We start from the raw sequence: 15,783 nt of genomic DNA on the forward strand, positions 1-15,783 counted from the left end.
TAGAAAACATTAAAATAAAACAATACTTTTTTTTCATCAACACAACACACCTACCTGTCAAATCAAACTTCAAACTAATTTTTTACTTTTTTTTTAGAATATTATACAAATATACGTCTATTTAAGTGTTTTAATGACTCTATATACATTATTTAGGGGGGGAATAAGACAACATTTACAGCCACAAAAAGCTACGTTGAAATAACCTTGAAATAATCTATATAATATATATTTTTTTAGAATATTATACAAAAATATGTCTATTTATGTGTTTTAATGACTCTATATACATTAAAAATACAACATTTACAGCCACAAAAAGCTATGTTGAAATAACCTATATAATTAAATAAAAATAGATTTCCGAATGTATGTAATTGCCTTCAGAATATTGGTTATTATTAAAGTTCTTATTAAGACGTATTATACAAAAATACGTCTATTTAAGTGTTTTAATGACTCCTTTAAAATATTGGTGAAATACATATATATTCGTCTGAAGTGTTTTAAATGTAAAACTTTTTAAAGTCCTTTAGCTTCAGCTGCTAACAAAAAAGCTAAACCTTTGTCTCCAGACTTACTTCCAGCGCGGGGAGCTGGAGGGCACCAGAGTCTCTCCTCCTCCTCATCCCCTCTTTTGTGGAGCGAACCCGAATAAATTAGCAGCCGGTGGAGGAGAAGAAGGAGAGAGAGAGAGAGAGAGAGAGAGAGAGAGGGAGAGAGAGGGGGAGTGTGAAGATAAAGGGGGGCCGGGCCTGCTGGCGGAAGACTCTCCTTTCACCCGCCGAGGAGAAGGTGCTGCTGCCCGGGAGCGAGTCTTCACACCGGCCGTGTGTCACTGGACTGGATGCTGGGTCAGAGGAACAGAACCGGCGGCTGGTTCGAGAGAGAGAGAGAGAAAAGGACGGCGATTATTATTCCTCGCTCCAGACCCGCTCCACCTGACCAGAGGACCGGGACCAGAAGAAGAACCGGATCGATCGTCACTGGAATTCTTTGTGGATATTAACGTTAGGATCGGCACCGGTTGGAAGTGGATCCAGTTGAACGTGTCGCAGGGTTTTGGATTGGAAACCGTTTGCATACTAATCCAGGGTTTTTTTTTTCTGGAGGGGGTACCCAGAGATCCAGCTGCAGTGAGGCGCAGATGAATGTAAGTCAGTCTTTTATTCTCAGCCATTCATGATGAAGATGATGGAGATGCATCCTTTAATTCATCCTTAAAATCATCCTTTAATTCATCCTTAAAACCATCCTTTAATTCATCCTTAAAATCATCCTTTAATTCATCCTTAAAATCATCCTTAAAATCATCCTTTAATTCATCCTTAAAATCATCCTTTAATTCATCCTTAAAATCATCCTTTAATTCATCCTTAAAATCATCCTTTAATTCATCCTTAAAATCATCCTTTAATTCATCCTTAAAATCATCCTTTAATTCATCCTTAAAATCATCCTTTAATTCATCCTTAAAATCATCCCTTAATTCATCCTTAAAATCATCCTTTAATTCATCCTTAAAATCATCCTTAAAAGCATCCTTTAATTCATCCTTAAAATCATCCTTAAAATCATGCTTAGAATCATCCTTAAATTCATGCTTAAAATCATCCTTAAATTCATCCTCAAAATCATGCTTAAAATCATCCTTGAATTCATGCTTAAAATCATCCTTGAATTCATGCTTTAATTCAAACTTAAAATCATCCTTTATTTCATCCTTTAATTAATCCTTGAATTCATGCTTAACTTCATTCTTAAATTCATCCTTAAATTCATCGTTAAAATCATCCTTGAATTCATCCTTAAATTCATTCTTAAATGCATCCTTTAATTCATCCTTAAAATCATCCTTAAAATCATACTTTAATTCATCATTAAAATCATCCTTAAAATCATACTTTAATTCATCCTTAAAATCATCCTTAAAATCATACTTTAATTCATCCTTAAAATCATCCTTTAATTCATCCTTAAATTCACGCTTAAAATCATCCTTAAATTCATCCTTAAAATCAACCTTTAATTCGTCCTTAAAATATCCTTAAATCCATGCTTAAATTAATGCTTAAATTCATCCTTAAATTCATGCTCATAGAGATGAAAAGTAGTGAATGAAACACAATAGAACTGGAGACTCACATGCTTCTCGTGATGCAGAAGATGATCCTTCATGTTCTTTAAAGGGTTCATCAACCAAAACACTAAACAAAGACAGGATTTTTTTTAACATTTTAGGATCAAATCCAATAAAAAATAAACACAGACTAACAAAAGAATTCTTGGTAAATGAATGAGTGAACTCTTTCATACAATCCAATATGGGAAAAAAGGAAATGAAAAGTATCACGATTCAAAAATGTAGACTTGCTGAGGACTAGAGGATATGCAACTTCCTGGGTCAGTGGTGAAGAAAACCTGAAGGTTGGATCCATGCCAGGTATTGGGTCACCCCCAAAAAAAGCCAAACCTCAGTTAAAACAGCAGGCTTCCCACAACCCCTTTTTTTTTGTATCTTGGACCAGTTTATTTTTTTTAAGCATTATAGATTGAAACAGTACAAATAAATCAAATAGAATTGTTTGTTTTTTTTAGTAAAATTGACTGAAACGAGCACCTTAAGGTGTCAAGAGTCACCGACTAATGTTCTTTTTTTCAAAACAAAACACCTTTCAGACAGTAATAATCAATTAAATATGAAATTATATAATTTCTGTGCGATCTGCTAATAAATGTGTGGGAACGACTGATGTCTTGCTAACCTGCCCTACTTTTTTTTCCGTTTGAAGTTGACTTTAAACTGGATAATCCTGGGAGAATTCAGATCTTAAGAATCGCACCAACAGGCAGTGGGGACACAAAAAAAAAATCAACAATACTATGGTGTTATTATTGAAAAATGAACAAGGTCTCTTTTGTTTAATATGATCGCATTTAAAAGAATTAGTGCAACCCTTTCAGACTTTGACCAGTGTTGCATTTTGTATTAACCTAGTTTCGCACTGCAAGGAACAAATTGAAACCCTCAAAATCTTAATATAAATCATTAAAAATGTGTTTTGATATTAGCTAGATGTGGGAGAAAACATTGGTACACTGATAAAAGTCCATTATTTACAAATAAGGGAAGCATTCTTTCATTTTCGTGTTGCAATTCAACTTCCTGCAGCACTCATTACGTCCTCTGCAGCTAAAGGAAGAGTGAAATCACAGGAGATATCTGAGGACGAGAGGATACAGTGATTTCAGCAGCTTTTAAAGCAGCTTTTTGTGCCTATTTTGGTTTGAAAACAAATGAAAGCAGTTACTACTTTGTCAAGAGTCATGTGGTCTGTAAATACTACAACACCAGAGTCAAGTACTACACACTACTACAAATATATCCTTGTTACTACAGTATCACTATATTAGTATTAGTATTGTTATCTATTTATCGTGATACGTATCAACACATTCTTGATAATACACACTCCAAGTTTGGGTTAAGGTTTGCTGATGTTTAGAATAACCATCTGGATCCAAAAATTAGTTGAAGATTTGTCTCGGTTTTTGTTTGTTCGTTTTACCAGATACCTCTAGAATGCTACTGCCCCCTGATGTTCCGTTGATGTAATAGCTAGCAATGATATTTTACGTGCTCAAATTAAGTTAGCTTCAAACGTGGAGATGGAAATCCTGTGGGGTTCCAGTGATGACTGAGGACGAGAGGATACAGTGACTCCAGCAGCTTTTAAAGCCGATGTTTGGACCTATTTTAGTTTGAAAACAAATGAAAGCAGTTCCGACTTCGTCAAGAGTCATGTGGTCTGTAAATACTACAACACCAGAGTCAAGTACTGGACAATAGTACACATAAATCCTTGTTACTACACTATCACAACACCAGAATCAAGTACTGGACAATACTACACATATATACTTGTTACTACACTATCACAACACCAGAGTCAAGTACTGGACAATACTTCACATATATACTTGTTACTACACTATCACAACCCCAGAGTCAAGTACTGGACAATACTTCACATATATACTTGTTACTACACTATCACAACACCAGAGTCAAGTACTGGACAATACTACACATATATACTTGTTACTACACTATCACAACACCAGAGTCAAGTACTGGACAATACTTCACATGTATACTTGTTACTACACTATCACAACACCAGAGTCAAGTACTGGACAATACTACACATATATAGTTGTTACTACACTATCACAACACCAGAGTCAAGTACTCGACAATACTACGCATATATCCTTGTTACTACACTATCACAACCCCAGAGTCAAGTACTGGACAATACTACACATATATACTTCTTACTACACTATCACAACACAGAGTCAAGTACTGGACAATACTACACATATATACTTGTTACTACACTATCACAACACAGAGTCAAGTACTGGACAATAATACACATATTGTATATCCTTGTTACTACACTATCACAACACCAGAGTCAAGTATTCGACAATACTACAAATGTGTTGTTGTTACTACAGTATTGCAAAATACCGCATTGTATCGTAATCCTCACTCTTCCACTTCCTTAAGGCTGTTTTGTTCGCGACTTTGTTTCTAAAGACAAAAACATTCTATTCAGATCCTACAGTATCAAAATATATGGTATCGTTTCTCCTGATAGTGATCCTTATCTTATCGCCAGATTCTTGACAATACACACCCCATCATTCTGGCTTTTGATTTCAGACCGTAATTGTTTCCAGTGCAGTACCTACAGTATCACTCCTTTCTAAAAACACACTTTAATGACTCCTTGATTTCCCGATGTTTTATCATGTCACCTTCAAGTCGTCCACCGAGCCCCGGAGTGAAGACAGAACCTCTCCGCTATACAGGCCAACAATTTTCGGTCGACCCTCCCGAGAGAGATAATTGTGGTCGGTATTTGCGAACGCGAGGCATCGTGGTTTACTCCTGACAGTTTTCTCCAATTGCTTAAAGCGGTGTAGGATTCCCCTCGACCAGAAAAGACCACGTAGGGACGGTCCAACCCTGTGAAACGCATTAAGCCTGGACCTCGTTTCCATTGTTTCCCGTAAACAGCAAATATGTTTTGACAGAAATGTGTTTTTCGGTCCGAGTTGCATTCACAGCAAAGATCTTTAGTTTCTGGTCCAAACCCCCAAACGGGGGACACGGGGGCTCGTTTAAGCTCCAGACCACAGCGGTTATTCTGGTACGATCCAGTGTCTTCCTGCATCCACAGCTTCTGTTTCTGTGCTTAACCCAGATCTTGCTACACTATCTCTCTCACGTGGTGCTCTGCACGGAACCCACCAGCATGTAGTCCAGGTTTGAGATTCTTGAGGTGACGAGGCTAAGATGTTGGTCTAAGTAAAACCATATGGGTATCTGTCGGTGCGTCTGCAGCCGAGTGAGGCCGACGTTTAGACATGGAACTCATAATTGCTAGCGTTAGCTTCTTCTGGAGGGAAACGTTTTTTTTTCCACTCCTGGGGTATTTTTTTTTTGCAAAAATAATCATGGAGTGTCACTTTTTAACCTGATAGAATTGGTATTTACTCTGTTTATCGTCGACAGTTTTCGATGGAAAAGTGTCGCAAATCGCGCAATTCTCCAAGTGCACTGCTTTAGAGTACACTGTAAGACAGTGCACTTACTTGCGCAGTGCATACATTTCGTCAGGGTAGTACTGTCTCAAATAAAACACTGCTGCTACACACTTACTTTTTAACGCCATCCATCCATCCATCCATCCATCCATCCATCCATCCATCCATCCATCCATCCATCCATCCATCCATCCATCCATCCATCCATCCATCCATCCATCCATCCATCCATCCATCCATCCATCCATCATCCATCCATCCATCCATCCATCCATCCATCCATCCATCCATCCATCCATCCATCCATCCATCCATCCATCAATCCATCCATCCATCCATCCATCCATCCATATTAGGATATTTAGATATATTTGTAGTATTGTCGAGTACTTGACTCTGGTGTTGTAGTATTTACAGACCACATGACTCTTGACAAAGTCGTAACGGCTTTCATTTGTTTTCAAACCAAAATATGTCCAAACATCAGCTTTAAAAGCTGCTGGACTCACTGTATCCTCTCGTCCTCAGTCAGCTTCAGTCTAGTGATGCTATACAATATCATATATCATAATATTGTCTTTTCAGTCTTCCTCATTTTTACTTATTATGAGTCTGTGTAAAATTGTAGACACTGATAGTGTCTTACCAAAAATACTTATCTTTACTTAACCCTTGTGTAATCTCATGGTCAAGGTGACCACGTAAACAAATGTGTTTTTTTTGGTATCCCTTGTGTTGTTTTCGGGGGCCAACCTTGAGGCCATCTTTGTTGGTCAATGAAATGTACCTACTTGGATTTTTAGCCAACAAAAAAATGCCTTTTCGTGCTGGATTTGGCCCACAAAATCTTTTTAAAGACTGTTCACATTACACCTCGTCCATCACTTCTAGTGTTTTTACTCTGTCATTGACAAAGTCACGGGTCAAGTCTTCCTTTCCAGCGTATCCACTGAGTAAACAGTCCATCGACGCTTCTTATCTTTGGCACGACAACGTCATTCTGAACCCGGTTTTTGGGCCTTTTTTTGGGGGGGAAAAATGCTTTAATTTTGTCAAAGTATCTTTACCAAATATTTCTCAAGAGTATTCACAAGTGTATAATGTGATAGATCTGCACGAGAAAGTCGCTCTCTTTCCTGAAGAGTTGCTTCCATTTGCATCATCCATTTACACGTGTAGCGAAAACTATTTTAAGGCGTAAAAATCCTAATGATGAGAAATTCCCTTTTTGTGATGCTTTCCATGAACCGCTGCCAAATACACACTCTTGACACTTTCCTTTGAAACTTCTAAAGGCGTCTTTGATTATATAAAAAAAAAGAAAAGAAAAAAGGTTGATGATAAGAGGTCGTTCGTGAGGAGATACAGACCCGAAGAAGACGGCTCTGGAGAAGACATCACCGTACGACTGGACTAATCAAAGGAAATGAACGGAGAGACTCCTGTCGGGAGTGATTGACGAGCTGGAATTGACAGACGCTGCAATTTTCCATTTCTGTTTGTTCTGGGGCCAGTTCTGAAGGAAGTGCCTCTTGTTCATGACTCACGGTCGGAGCTTCGAGGAAGAACCGCCTATGGATGCGGCTCTGGTCATGATACATGGTCTGGGATGTCAACCTAGATATCGTTCTCAAATTATGGGATGTTGAAATCGCTTCAGCAGGAAGCTTTGGATTTAAAAAAAAGAGAAAGGAAATCGGAACTCATGGACTACTTACTCGTGACCTGGTCCGATGTGCCAAAGTCACGGTTGCACGGATGTGAGGAAACATCGGGTTTTAAGGCCGTAAATTCAAAAAATTGTATCACTTCGTCATAGAGGAGCCGACAAAACGCTTCCCGATTTACAGTTATACACATTTTAATGGACGGCACTGGGGCCCGGCAGAGACCCAGGGACTCTGGCCATGTTTGCTTTTAAGCTAATTAGCAAAGCTGGCGCGAGATAAGATAAGATAATCCTTTATCCATTTACGGGGAAATTTGTGATGTATATAGAAACCAGTTACTGAGTGATGTTGTGACGCCGATCGTTTGAAATGACAAAGTCGATGGTTTTGTGTATACGAGCGTTTATTTGGCCGTGGAAACTATATTCAAAAGGAAATAAAGTACATATAAACAATAATGTAAAGAAACTACAATTATCTTATCTGGTAAATATGTATTATTATCAGATCCATCCATCCATATTAGAATATTTAGATATATTTGGAGTATTGTCGAGTACTTGACACTGGTGTTGTGATAGTGTAGTAACAAGTTTATATGTGTAGTATTGTTCAGCACTTCACTCTGGTGTTGTGATAGTGTAGTAACAAGGATATATTTGGAGTATTGTCGAGTACTTGACACTGGTGTTGTGATAGTGTAGTAACAAGTTTATATGTGTAGTATTGTCCAGTACTTGACTCTGGTGTTGTGATAGTGTAGTAACAAGTATATATGTGTAGTATTGTTCAGTACTTGACTCTGGTGTTGTGATAGTGTAGTAACAAGGATATATTTGTAGTACTGTCGAGTATTTGACTCTGGTGTTGTGATAGTGTAGTAACAAGTATATATGTGTAGTATTGTCCAGTACTTGACTCTGGTGTTGTAGAATTTACAGACCACATGACTCTTGACGAAGTTGTCACTGTATCCTCTTGTCCTCAGTCAGCTTCAGTCTAGTGATGCTATACGTATCACAAAACGGGGTCACCGATACGTTGTGATACTCTGAACTTGCGGAATTTACTGACCTCATGATTCTTGACATTTTATTTGTCTAAACATTGAATTGCGTGTATCCCCTTGTCCTGAGTCACCGCCGGTTTCTCAAGAGATTTCACTGTTCCTTTAGCTATCCATCCATCCATCCATCCATCCATCCATCCATCCATCCATCCATCCATCCATCCATCCATCCATCCATCCATCCATCCATCCATCCATCCATCCATCCATCCATCCATCTTTCAATTCATCTTTTTTTAACCCAATTTATAAAGTCAAAGGTACAATTTCCATATTTTGAATGTACATGCGATCAAGGGCTCGAGTCATAAAAGAAACAAAAAGGATGAAAAAAAGAGTCAGTTCACACATTGAATTGAGTCTCTTGAAGACATAAGTAAGTAAGTAGTATTTGTATAAGTGTGGTAATATCTGTGGGTGATGTATGTGTGAACTGATGACCATCTCGATGGCTCACGGATGAGAGAAGGTGTCGGAGCTTGGAGTCGAGGGAGAAGAAGAAGCGAGGAGAGCGACGAGTATGATGCGAGCGAGGCGGCGTCTCATGTGTTTTTCATGAAGTCATTGATATAATCAGAGACTGACTTCAAAAGCCTGATCTGAGGGTTCATGACTGAGGAGGTCGTGAGTCGAGAGTTCTGCTGGTGTTTGACTTTATATCTTCACTCCTCCTTGAGTTTCTAAAGACAAACGTGTCGTCTTTATTTATGTCTCTTATTTTATATTTCTTTATTTATTCATTCTATTCTCATTTTATTCTTATTATTTTCTTTTGATATTCTGTAATGACTTCAAAACCATTTCCAGTTTGGTGTTTACAACACTGGCAATAAAAAAAATAGAAAATCAAATGGCATCAGAATATTAAATGGTGAAAAATGTCAAATATTCCTTTTATATATATTTATTTTTTCATTGAATTCCTTTTTTAAATAATAAAAACTATTCTACATTTATTTATTTCTTATTGACTCATTTTATTTAAGAATTTGGGTTTTAAATAGTAGATTTTATTCCTTTTTTTAATAATAGAATTTAGACAGAGGTTTTCAAAATGAATGATTCCAAAAAAATTGATATTGTAATTACAATATTACAATAAAAATACTTTTTTTTTTTAGTACAAATACAACGTAAAAAAGTTGGCACGATTAAACTACCATAAAACATCACTTATTTATAACATTTATTTTTTATTTTGAAATAAAAAATATCAAAAAATACATTTCAAACTTTTAATATAGTAATTATTTAATTAAATTATTAAAACAATAATAATTACATGCTTAAATCCTCAAAATTAAAATGTAGACATTTGAATAATGAAATACAATATTCTGATGTCACTTTTTTTTTTCTTTAAACCCTAAAAGGTTTCCATATTAAGAAATAAATAAATCTAACTCTGGCAGGAATCAAGATATAATCAAATATATATATATAATCAAAATATACTTCCCATCCAAACTCTTTCCCCCTTTTCACATAATTGTTACACACAAACGTTGCTTTATAATTCTGTGTTATTTGGCACAACTATACGTCTCAGTCCGACGATGTATTTCTTATCTCTCAGCCGTATTTTAATTTGTCACATGTTGGGCGTTTTGTCAGCAAACCTTTGATCAGTATTCAGGCTCTTAATTCCTGGTCTAATCACATGAAATGTAACGTAAATGATTCAACGATACAAACAGATGTGTGCGCGACTAACCAGAGAGTAGATTGAGAGTTTATAACTAATAATTAAAGTATATTTCAAGTCTAATTCAAGTTTATATAGCGCAATATTTTTGTTTTGTCTTCCATGGTAGGGTTGTGTATTGCTAAGAATCGGACGATACAATATCTATCACGTTACAGGGGAATAGATACGATATATAGTGATACTGTAGTAACAAGTATATATGTGTAGTATTGTCGAGTACTTGGTGTTGTAGTATTTACAGACCACATGACTCTTGACGAAGTCGTAACTGCTTTAATTTGTTTTCAGACCAAAATATGTCCAAACATCAGCTTTAAAAGCTGCTGGAGTCACTGTATCCTCTCGTCCCCAGTCATCACCGGTATCTTTTAATTACCAGCGTTTAAAGTTTCTTAACCTGGATTTTAAAAGTATTTTTCTTGGCCTAAATGTAATTTCTCCCGAAAAATTTCTGTCTTATGAAAGTTTCACAAAAACGGATGTGTGTTCAGAATCAGGCGATGAAGTGTCACGATACAAGAGCAACAATACGATATATAGTGATACTGTAGTAACAAGCATATATTTGTAGTATTGTCCAGTACTTGACTCTGGTGTTGTAGTATTTACAGACCACATGACTCTTGACGAAGTCGTAACTGCTTTCATTTGTTTTCAAACCAAAATATGTCCAAACATCAGCTTTAAAAGCTGCTGGAGTCACTGTATCCTCTCGTCCTCAGTCAACTTCAGTAAGTGATAATATACGTATCACAAAACAGGGTCACCGATACATTGTGATACTCTGAAGTTGCAGAATAATTTACTGACCGTATGACTCTTGACAAAGTTGTCACTGCTTTTATTTGTCTAAACAAGGAATCGCCTGTATCCCCTCGTCCTCAGTCACCGACGGTTTCCCGCGGGATTTCACTCTTCCTTTAGCTAGCGGAGGACGTAATGACTGTTGCCATCTAGCGGCCGGATGTTTAATTGCAACACAAAAATGAACAAACAATCTGAATATAGTTATTGTAAATAAAAAATTATGATAAGGTATCGTGAAAAAAATAAGAATTATATATAATATTTGAATGTATAGATATTTTCTTACTCTCCTCTTCCATAGTTTTTGAATATAAAGTCAATGTTTAGCTTATTTTTGAATTAAACTGTTGCCTCTTAAGTGGAATAAATCCGTCCTATGATTAGCTGTGACTGTAACATGTTACTTTAACATCTGAAACATGCTTCTGAAACTTCTAATTGCTGCCGGACAGTATTCAGTGTCACAACTATGAATAGATCCCCGGACCGAAGATACTTTCAGTGATATAAACGCTTTTCTCAACAACTTGTGGGGCGTTAAAACACGCCCCCGGCGGCGAGGAGTGACGAGTGAGTCGAGGCGGCAGCTGGACCTCAATCTCTTTATCACTGTATTTTCTCTCCTTATCTTCTCTATGATCCCTTTGTTTGTTTTGTCAGTTCATCCGCGGAACTTTCACTTTTTGCCGTGATTAATGTGTTCACAAAGGAATGCGCTCGCCAGCGTGACCCCGTGAGTGAAGAGGTCGGCGAATCACTTCGCACCATGTCTCCCCTGATGGTTCAGAGGTCTTTTTTTTAAGAGTGTGTGTGTGTGTGTGTGTGTGTGACACACTCCGTCTTCAGGTGTGAGTCATTCTTTTACTGCGTAAGATGCGAGTCGTGGCCAACGTAGTACAAGGAAACCTCATTAAAGAATTCTTTACCTCCAGAGGTTTTTCCTTCATGTCAACGACGGCTTCAATCGTTTTTTTTTTCGTTGGTTTGGCACCAGAACTAGTCGGTTGGTTATTAAGGACTGAGACCTGCTGGATTTGGTTAATATTAGTAACAGACTCTGATTCATCAACGGAATCAAACATGGCCGCCTCAATAGAAACGATTTATTTTTTAAAACGGATATTAATTTTTGGACGGATATCTAGTTTTTATACAAACTGATTTATTCTTTGTTTTTTTCCGTCGGGACATTTCGTTCTGAATCTGAAATAGAAGGGTTTTTATAGACCGTAGGAACACGAAAATAAAAGTGTGATATCCAGTGTCTGGAGATGAAAAAATGACTCAAGGTCTGCAGTCCTGACTTCACCCCTTAAAATCCAAACCACACCATATGAATCACAACAATTAACCATTTAAATGGTGATCAAAGGGTGAGATTCAAATGTTCCACTGATGTTGTCAATTTGACATTTTATCATTTTGTACAAAAAAATGTGAATGTCCAAAATAGGGCTAAGATTTCTGCTTCCAAGATCAAACAGACCTGATCATGACATTAAAATTTGCGTCTCTGCGATCCACAGTATTGATTTATTTAAAAACAAACAAAAAGTATTATTATTTTGGCTTTCAAATCATATTTAAAACACATTAAAAAAAATATATTATTATTATTATTATTAATATTTGGCTGACGAATCGCATTTTATTTATTAAGGTTTATTTAATTTATATTTATAACATCTGTTCATTTTTGTGTTGCAATTAAACCTCCAGCCACTAGATGGCAGCAGTAATCATGTCCTCCGCAGCTAAAGGAACAATATCCCGACGATGACTGGGGACGAGAGGATACAGTGACTCCAGCAGATTTTAAAGCTGATTTTTCTGCATATTTAGTTCCAAAACAAATGAAAGCAGTTATCAAGAGTCATGTGGTCTGTAAATACTACAACACCAGAGTCAAGTACTGGACAATACTGCACATATATTCTTGTTACTACACTATCACAACACCAGAGTCAAGTACTGGACAATACTACACATATATTCTTGTTACTACACTATCACAACACCAGAGTCAAGTACTGGACAATACTACACATATATTCTTGTTACTACACTATCACAACACCAGAGTCAAGTACTGGACAATACTACACATATATTCTTGTTACTACAGTATCACTTTATATCGCAATATATCGTATTGTTGCATTTTTGTCTTAATACATGTTGTATTACCAGATTGTTGCCAATAAACACATCACTCAAACTCACTCAAAATTATCGTTATTAAATATTTGGCCACAATTGTTGAGATAATAAGATCAATGCATTAAATAATATATAATAATAAGTTATTACTCCACAAAATAATCACTTTTCTTACTTCATCTAACTTTACAGTCGCCAATGAATCCACAGTCAACGCTCTCATTAACAACGTCTAACTTTGAAACCAGAGTCTCAGGCCAAACTGTAAAAAAAAAAAGAGGTATAAACCGTTCCATTCTTCTATCATCTCCGTAATAAAACACATTGTGGATTTTGAAAACAAAGTGCAGGCTTACTCTTTTATTACGGTGGCTGGCCGGGATCCTCTCTTTCGCACCGCGAGCCCGACGGGTCTCGGCATGACGTGTTTTCATCACGCGTGACTTCTTCAACCGTCACTGACGTCGACGTTTATGTAGGAAATAAGCAATAAAGTCAAACTCCTGAGTGACATTTCATGGCCAGTGGTAAAACACACTCCTGGTGAGGTAAACACCGGGAAGGACTTGGCTCCGATCATTACGGTAATTACGCGAGAACAGGAGGGACGAAAAGGGAATTTGAGCTTTTGTTAGAAGACGATGTTTACCTGCATCCATGGTACCGTTGGATACAAACGAGTGTTTCTCACACAACCAACACACCAACTGTGTATTGAAGTTTAAATATTTAAAACGATCGAAACAAATCCATTCACTCATGTACTAAGATTAGCTTCAAACAATCATGACTCATGAAGTCGATTTATTGAGCTGTTATTTTAACAATAGGTGTGTAAGAAAATAGCGATACACTTAAATATTGCAACATATCTTTTTCACAATACCATATTGTAGGGCTGTCCTTCACCCAAAAATGTAGCCGCGTGCACGCCACAGCATCGAGTGCTGTAGGGGAGGCCTGGGGGTTGGATAAGTAAAAAGATATGATATTTCCCTTTCGTTCGATTCCGACATGATCGGAGGAAAACATCACTGAAAACGCTCAGTTTCCAGGGACTTGCATCGGTTTCCCAGCGAAACTCAGTGACATCAGAGAGGAGCCGCCAGCGCGTCGCGATATCACCAAATCAATAATCAAACCACCTAGTACACGCACACATAACAGTGTATAAATGACCTGACGCTAACAACTATCGTATCACGATAATGGCAACAATTCAACATATTTTGAAACTTTATGAACAAGAATATTTGTAGTATTGTCTGAGTATTTAATGGTGTTGAGGAATTTACAGACCACAAGACTCTTTAAATAGTCGTAATTGCTTTTTATTTGCTTTTGTTTGGTTTTAAAAGCTGCTGTAGTCGACTGTATCCTCTTGTACTCAGTCGTCGCCAGAATCTCTCTGGTTTTTATTGTACCCTTAGCTGCGGGGATGTAATGACTGCTGCCGTCCAGCAGGACCGAAAATAAAAAAAACGTAGTAAATATTTGCACGTACATAATATACATAGATATACATAGAACAATTGTTTCATTCCAAACACATATTATGGAAATCTAAACCATTAAAGAAGCATGATATAAATTAAATACAACTTCAATAAAAATCCATACAGTTCTGTTGAAATCAAAAAAAGTATTACGAAATTTAAGGGTTTTTCTTAAATTTTCTCACAGCCTTAAATCAGAAAATCTTGACCCTAAGTAAAGTCTTGACATACTGGACGGATGCGCCTATGACGAGAATTTTCTTTTTTTGTAGTCAGTTGTTTCCCTAAAAAAGATTTTTTAAAAAGCCTTTTCGATAACTCATCCCCAGTTAGTACTTAAAGCGCTCCATTACTAATAAATCCATTATGTATTCATGTGTGTTTGTACTTCAGGGGGCGTCCAAGCATCGATCAATCGTACGAGAAGTGCTATCGTGTTACTCTCTCTGGATTACAGTCAACTTTCATGTTAATTAAGTCACTTATGGAAATAAATTGACCCCGATATCGTCTTTCAGTCTGGACTTCAAATACTGGCCCTACTAGTCCCGACAGCTGGCTTCAGATGTGGGGTGTCTATTTACAGATCCAATATAGGGGGGGGCTCTCTAAAGTAGAAGGAGGGGGTCAAAATTGTTGTCCCCTGAAAACACAAACACAAGCTAATTGATTGAGATATGGGCAGCATTCCTTGGTCTTCAAAAGACCTCGTACTGCTCGAGTTAGCTTTTCCTGGTGCTGTGGTCTTCGGCACCACAACACCACTTAACCTCTCACTTCGCCCTGTAATCACACTCGTCCAAAAATACCGTCGCTTCTCTTCAAAAGTATCAAACAAATTTCTCAACACCCTGTAAAGAAAAAAGCTCTTCAAAATGGTTGATATAAAATGTAAAATTAAGTCTTTTCTCTCCACCTTTTTATCCCAAAACAAAAGTTTCTAATGATCTTTAATCCACAACCTTAGGGAAAACCTCTCACTAGAGCTTTATATTTAAGATCATTTTCTTTTTTCTAAATCAAAATTGGTAAATAATATCGACACCAGTCAGATCATTGATTGGAGATATTGATTGTGTATCTATGAGGCACCACACAGGGTAATGACCTATTGATTTTGAATCAAGTAAAACAAAAAAGACATGTTTAATCAACGTAAAAACTTGTTTAAAAAATATACAAAGATCTCCAAAGACACAGTATTCCAAAGCGTAGGGACGGAATTTCGATTTCTGTCTTGGGGAAACCCAC

The 15,783-nt window shown here is 37.0% G+C and overlaps 1 protein-coding gene across 1 annotated transcript in view; it reads left to right on the plus strand.

The window, feature by feature from the left end:
* The first annotated feature begins 762 nt into the window (after positions 1–762).
* dchs1b (dachsous cadherin-related 1b) overlaps positions 763–15,783 on the plus strand; it is a 102,923-nt gene continuing 87,902 nt past the window's right edge. Inside the window, exon 1 of the mRNA XM_087806806.1 lies at positions 763–1,153. The gene's annotated coding sequence lies outside the window, so the exon portion shown is untranslated. The remainder of the gene's footprint in view (positions 1,154–15,783) is intronic.

Source organism: Callionymus lyra, chromosome 14, assembly GCF_982586985.1.
Source record: "Callionymus lyra chromosome 14, fCalLyr1.hap1.1, whole genome shotgun sequence".
In the NCBI taxonomy this organism is placed as follows: domain Eukaryota; kingdom Metazoa; phylum Chordata; class Actinopteri; order Syngnathiformes; family Callionymidae; genus Callionymus; species Callionymus lyra.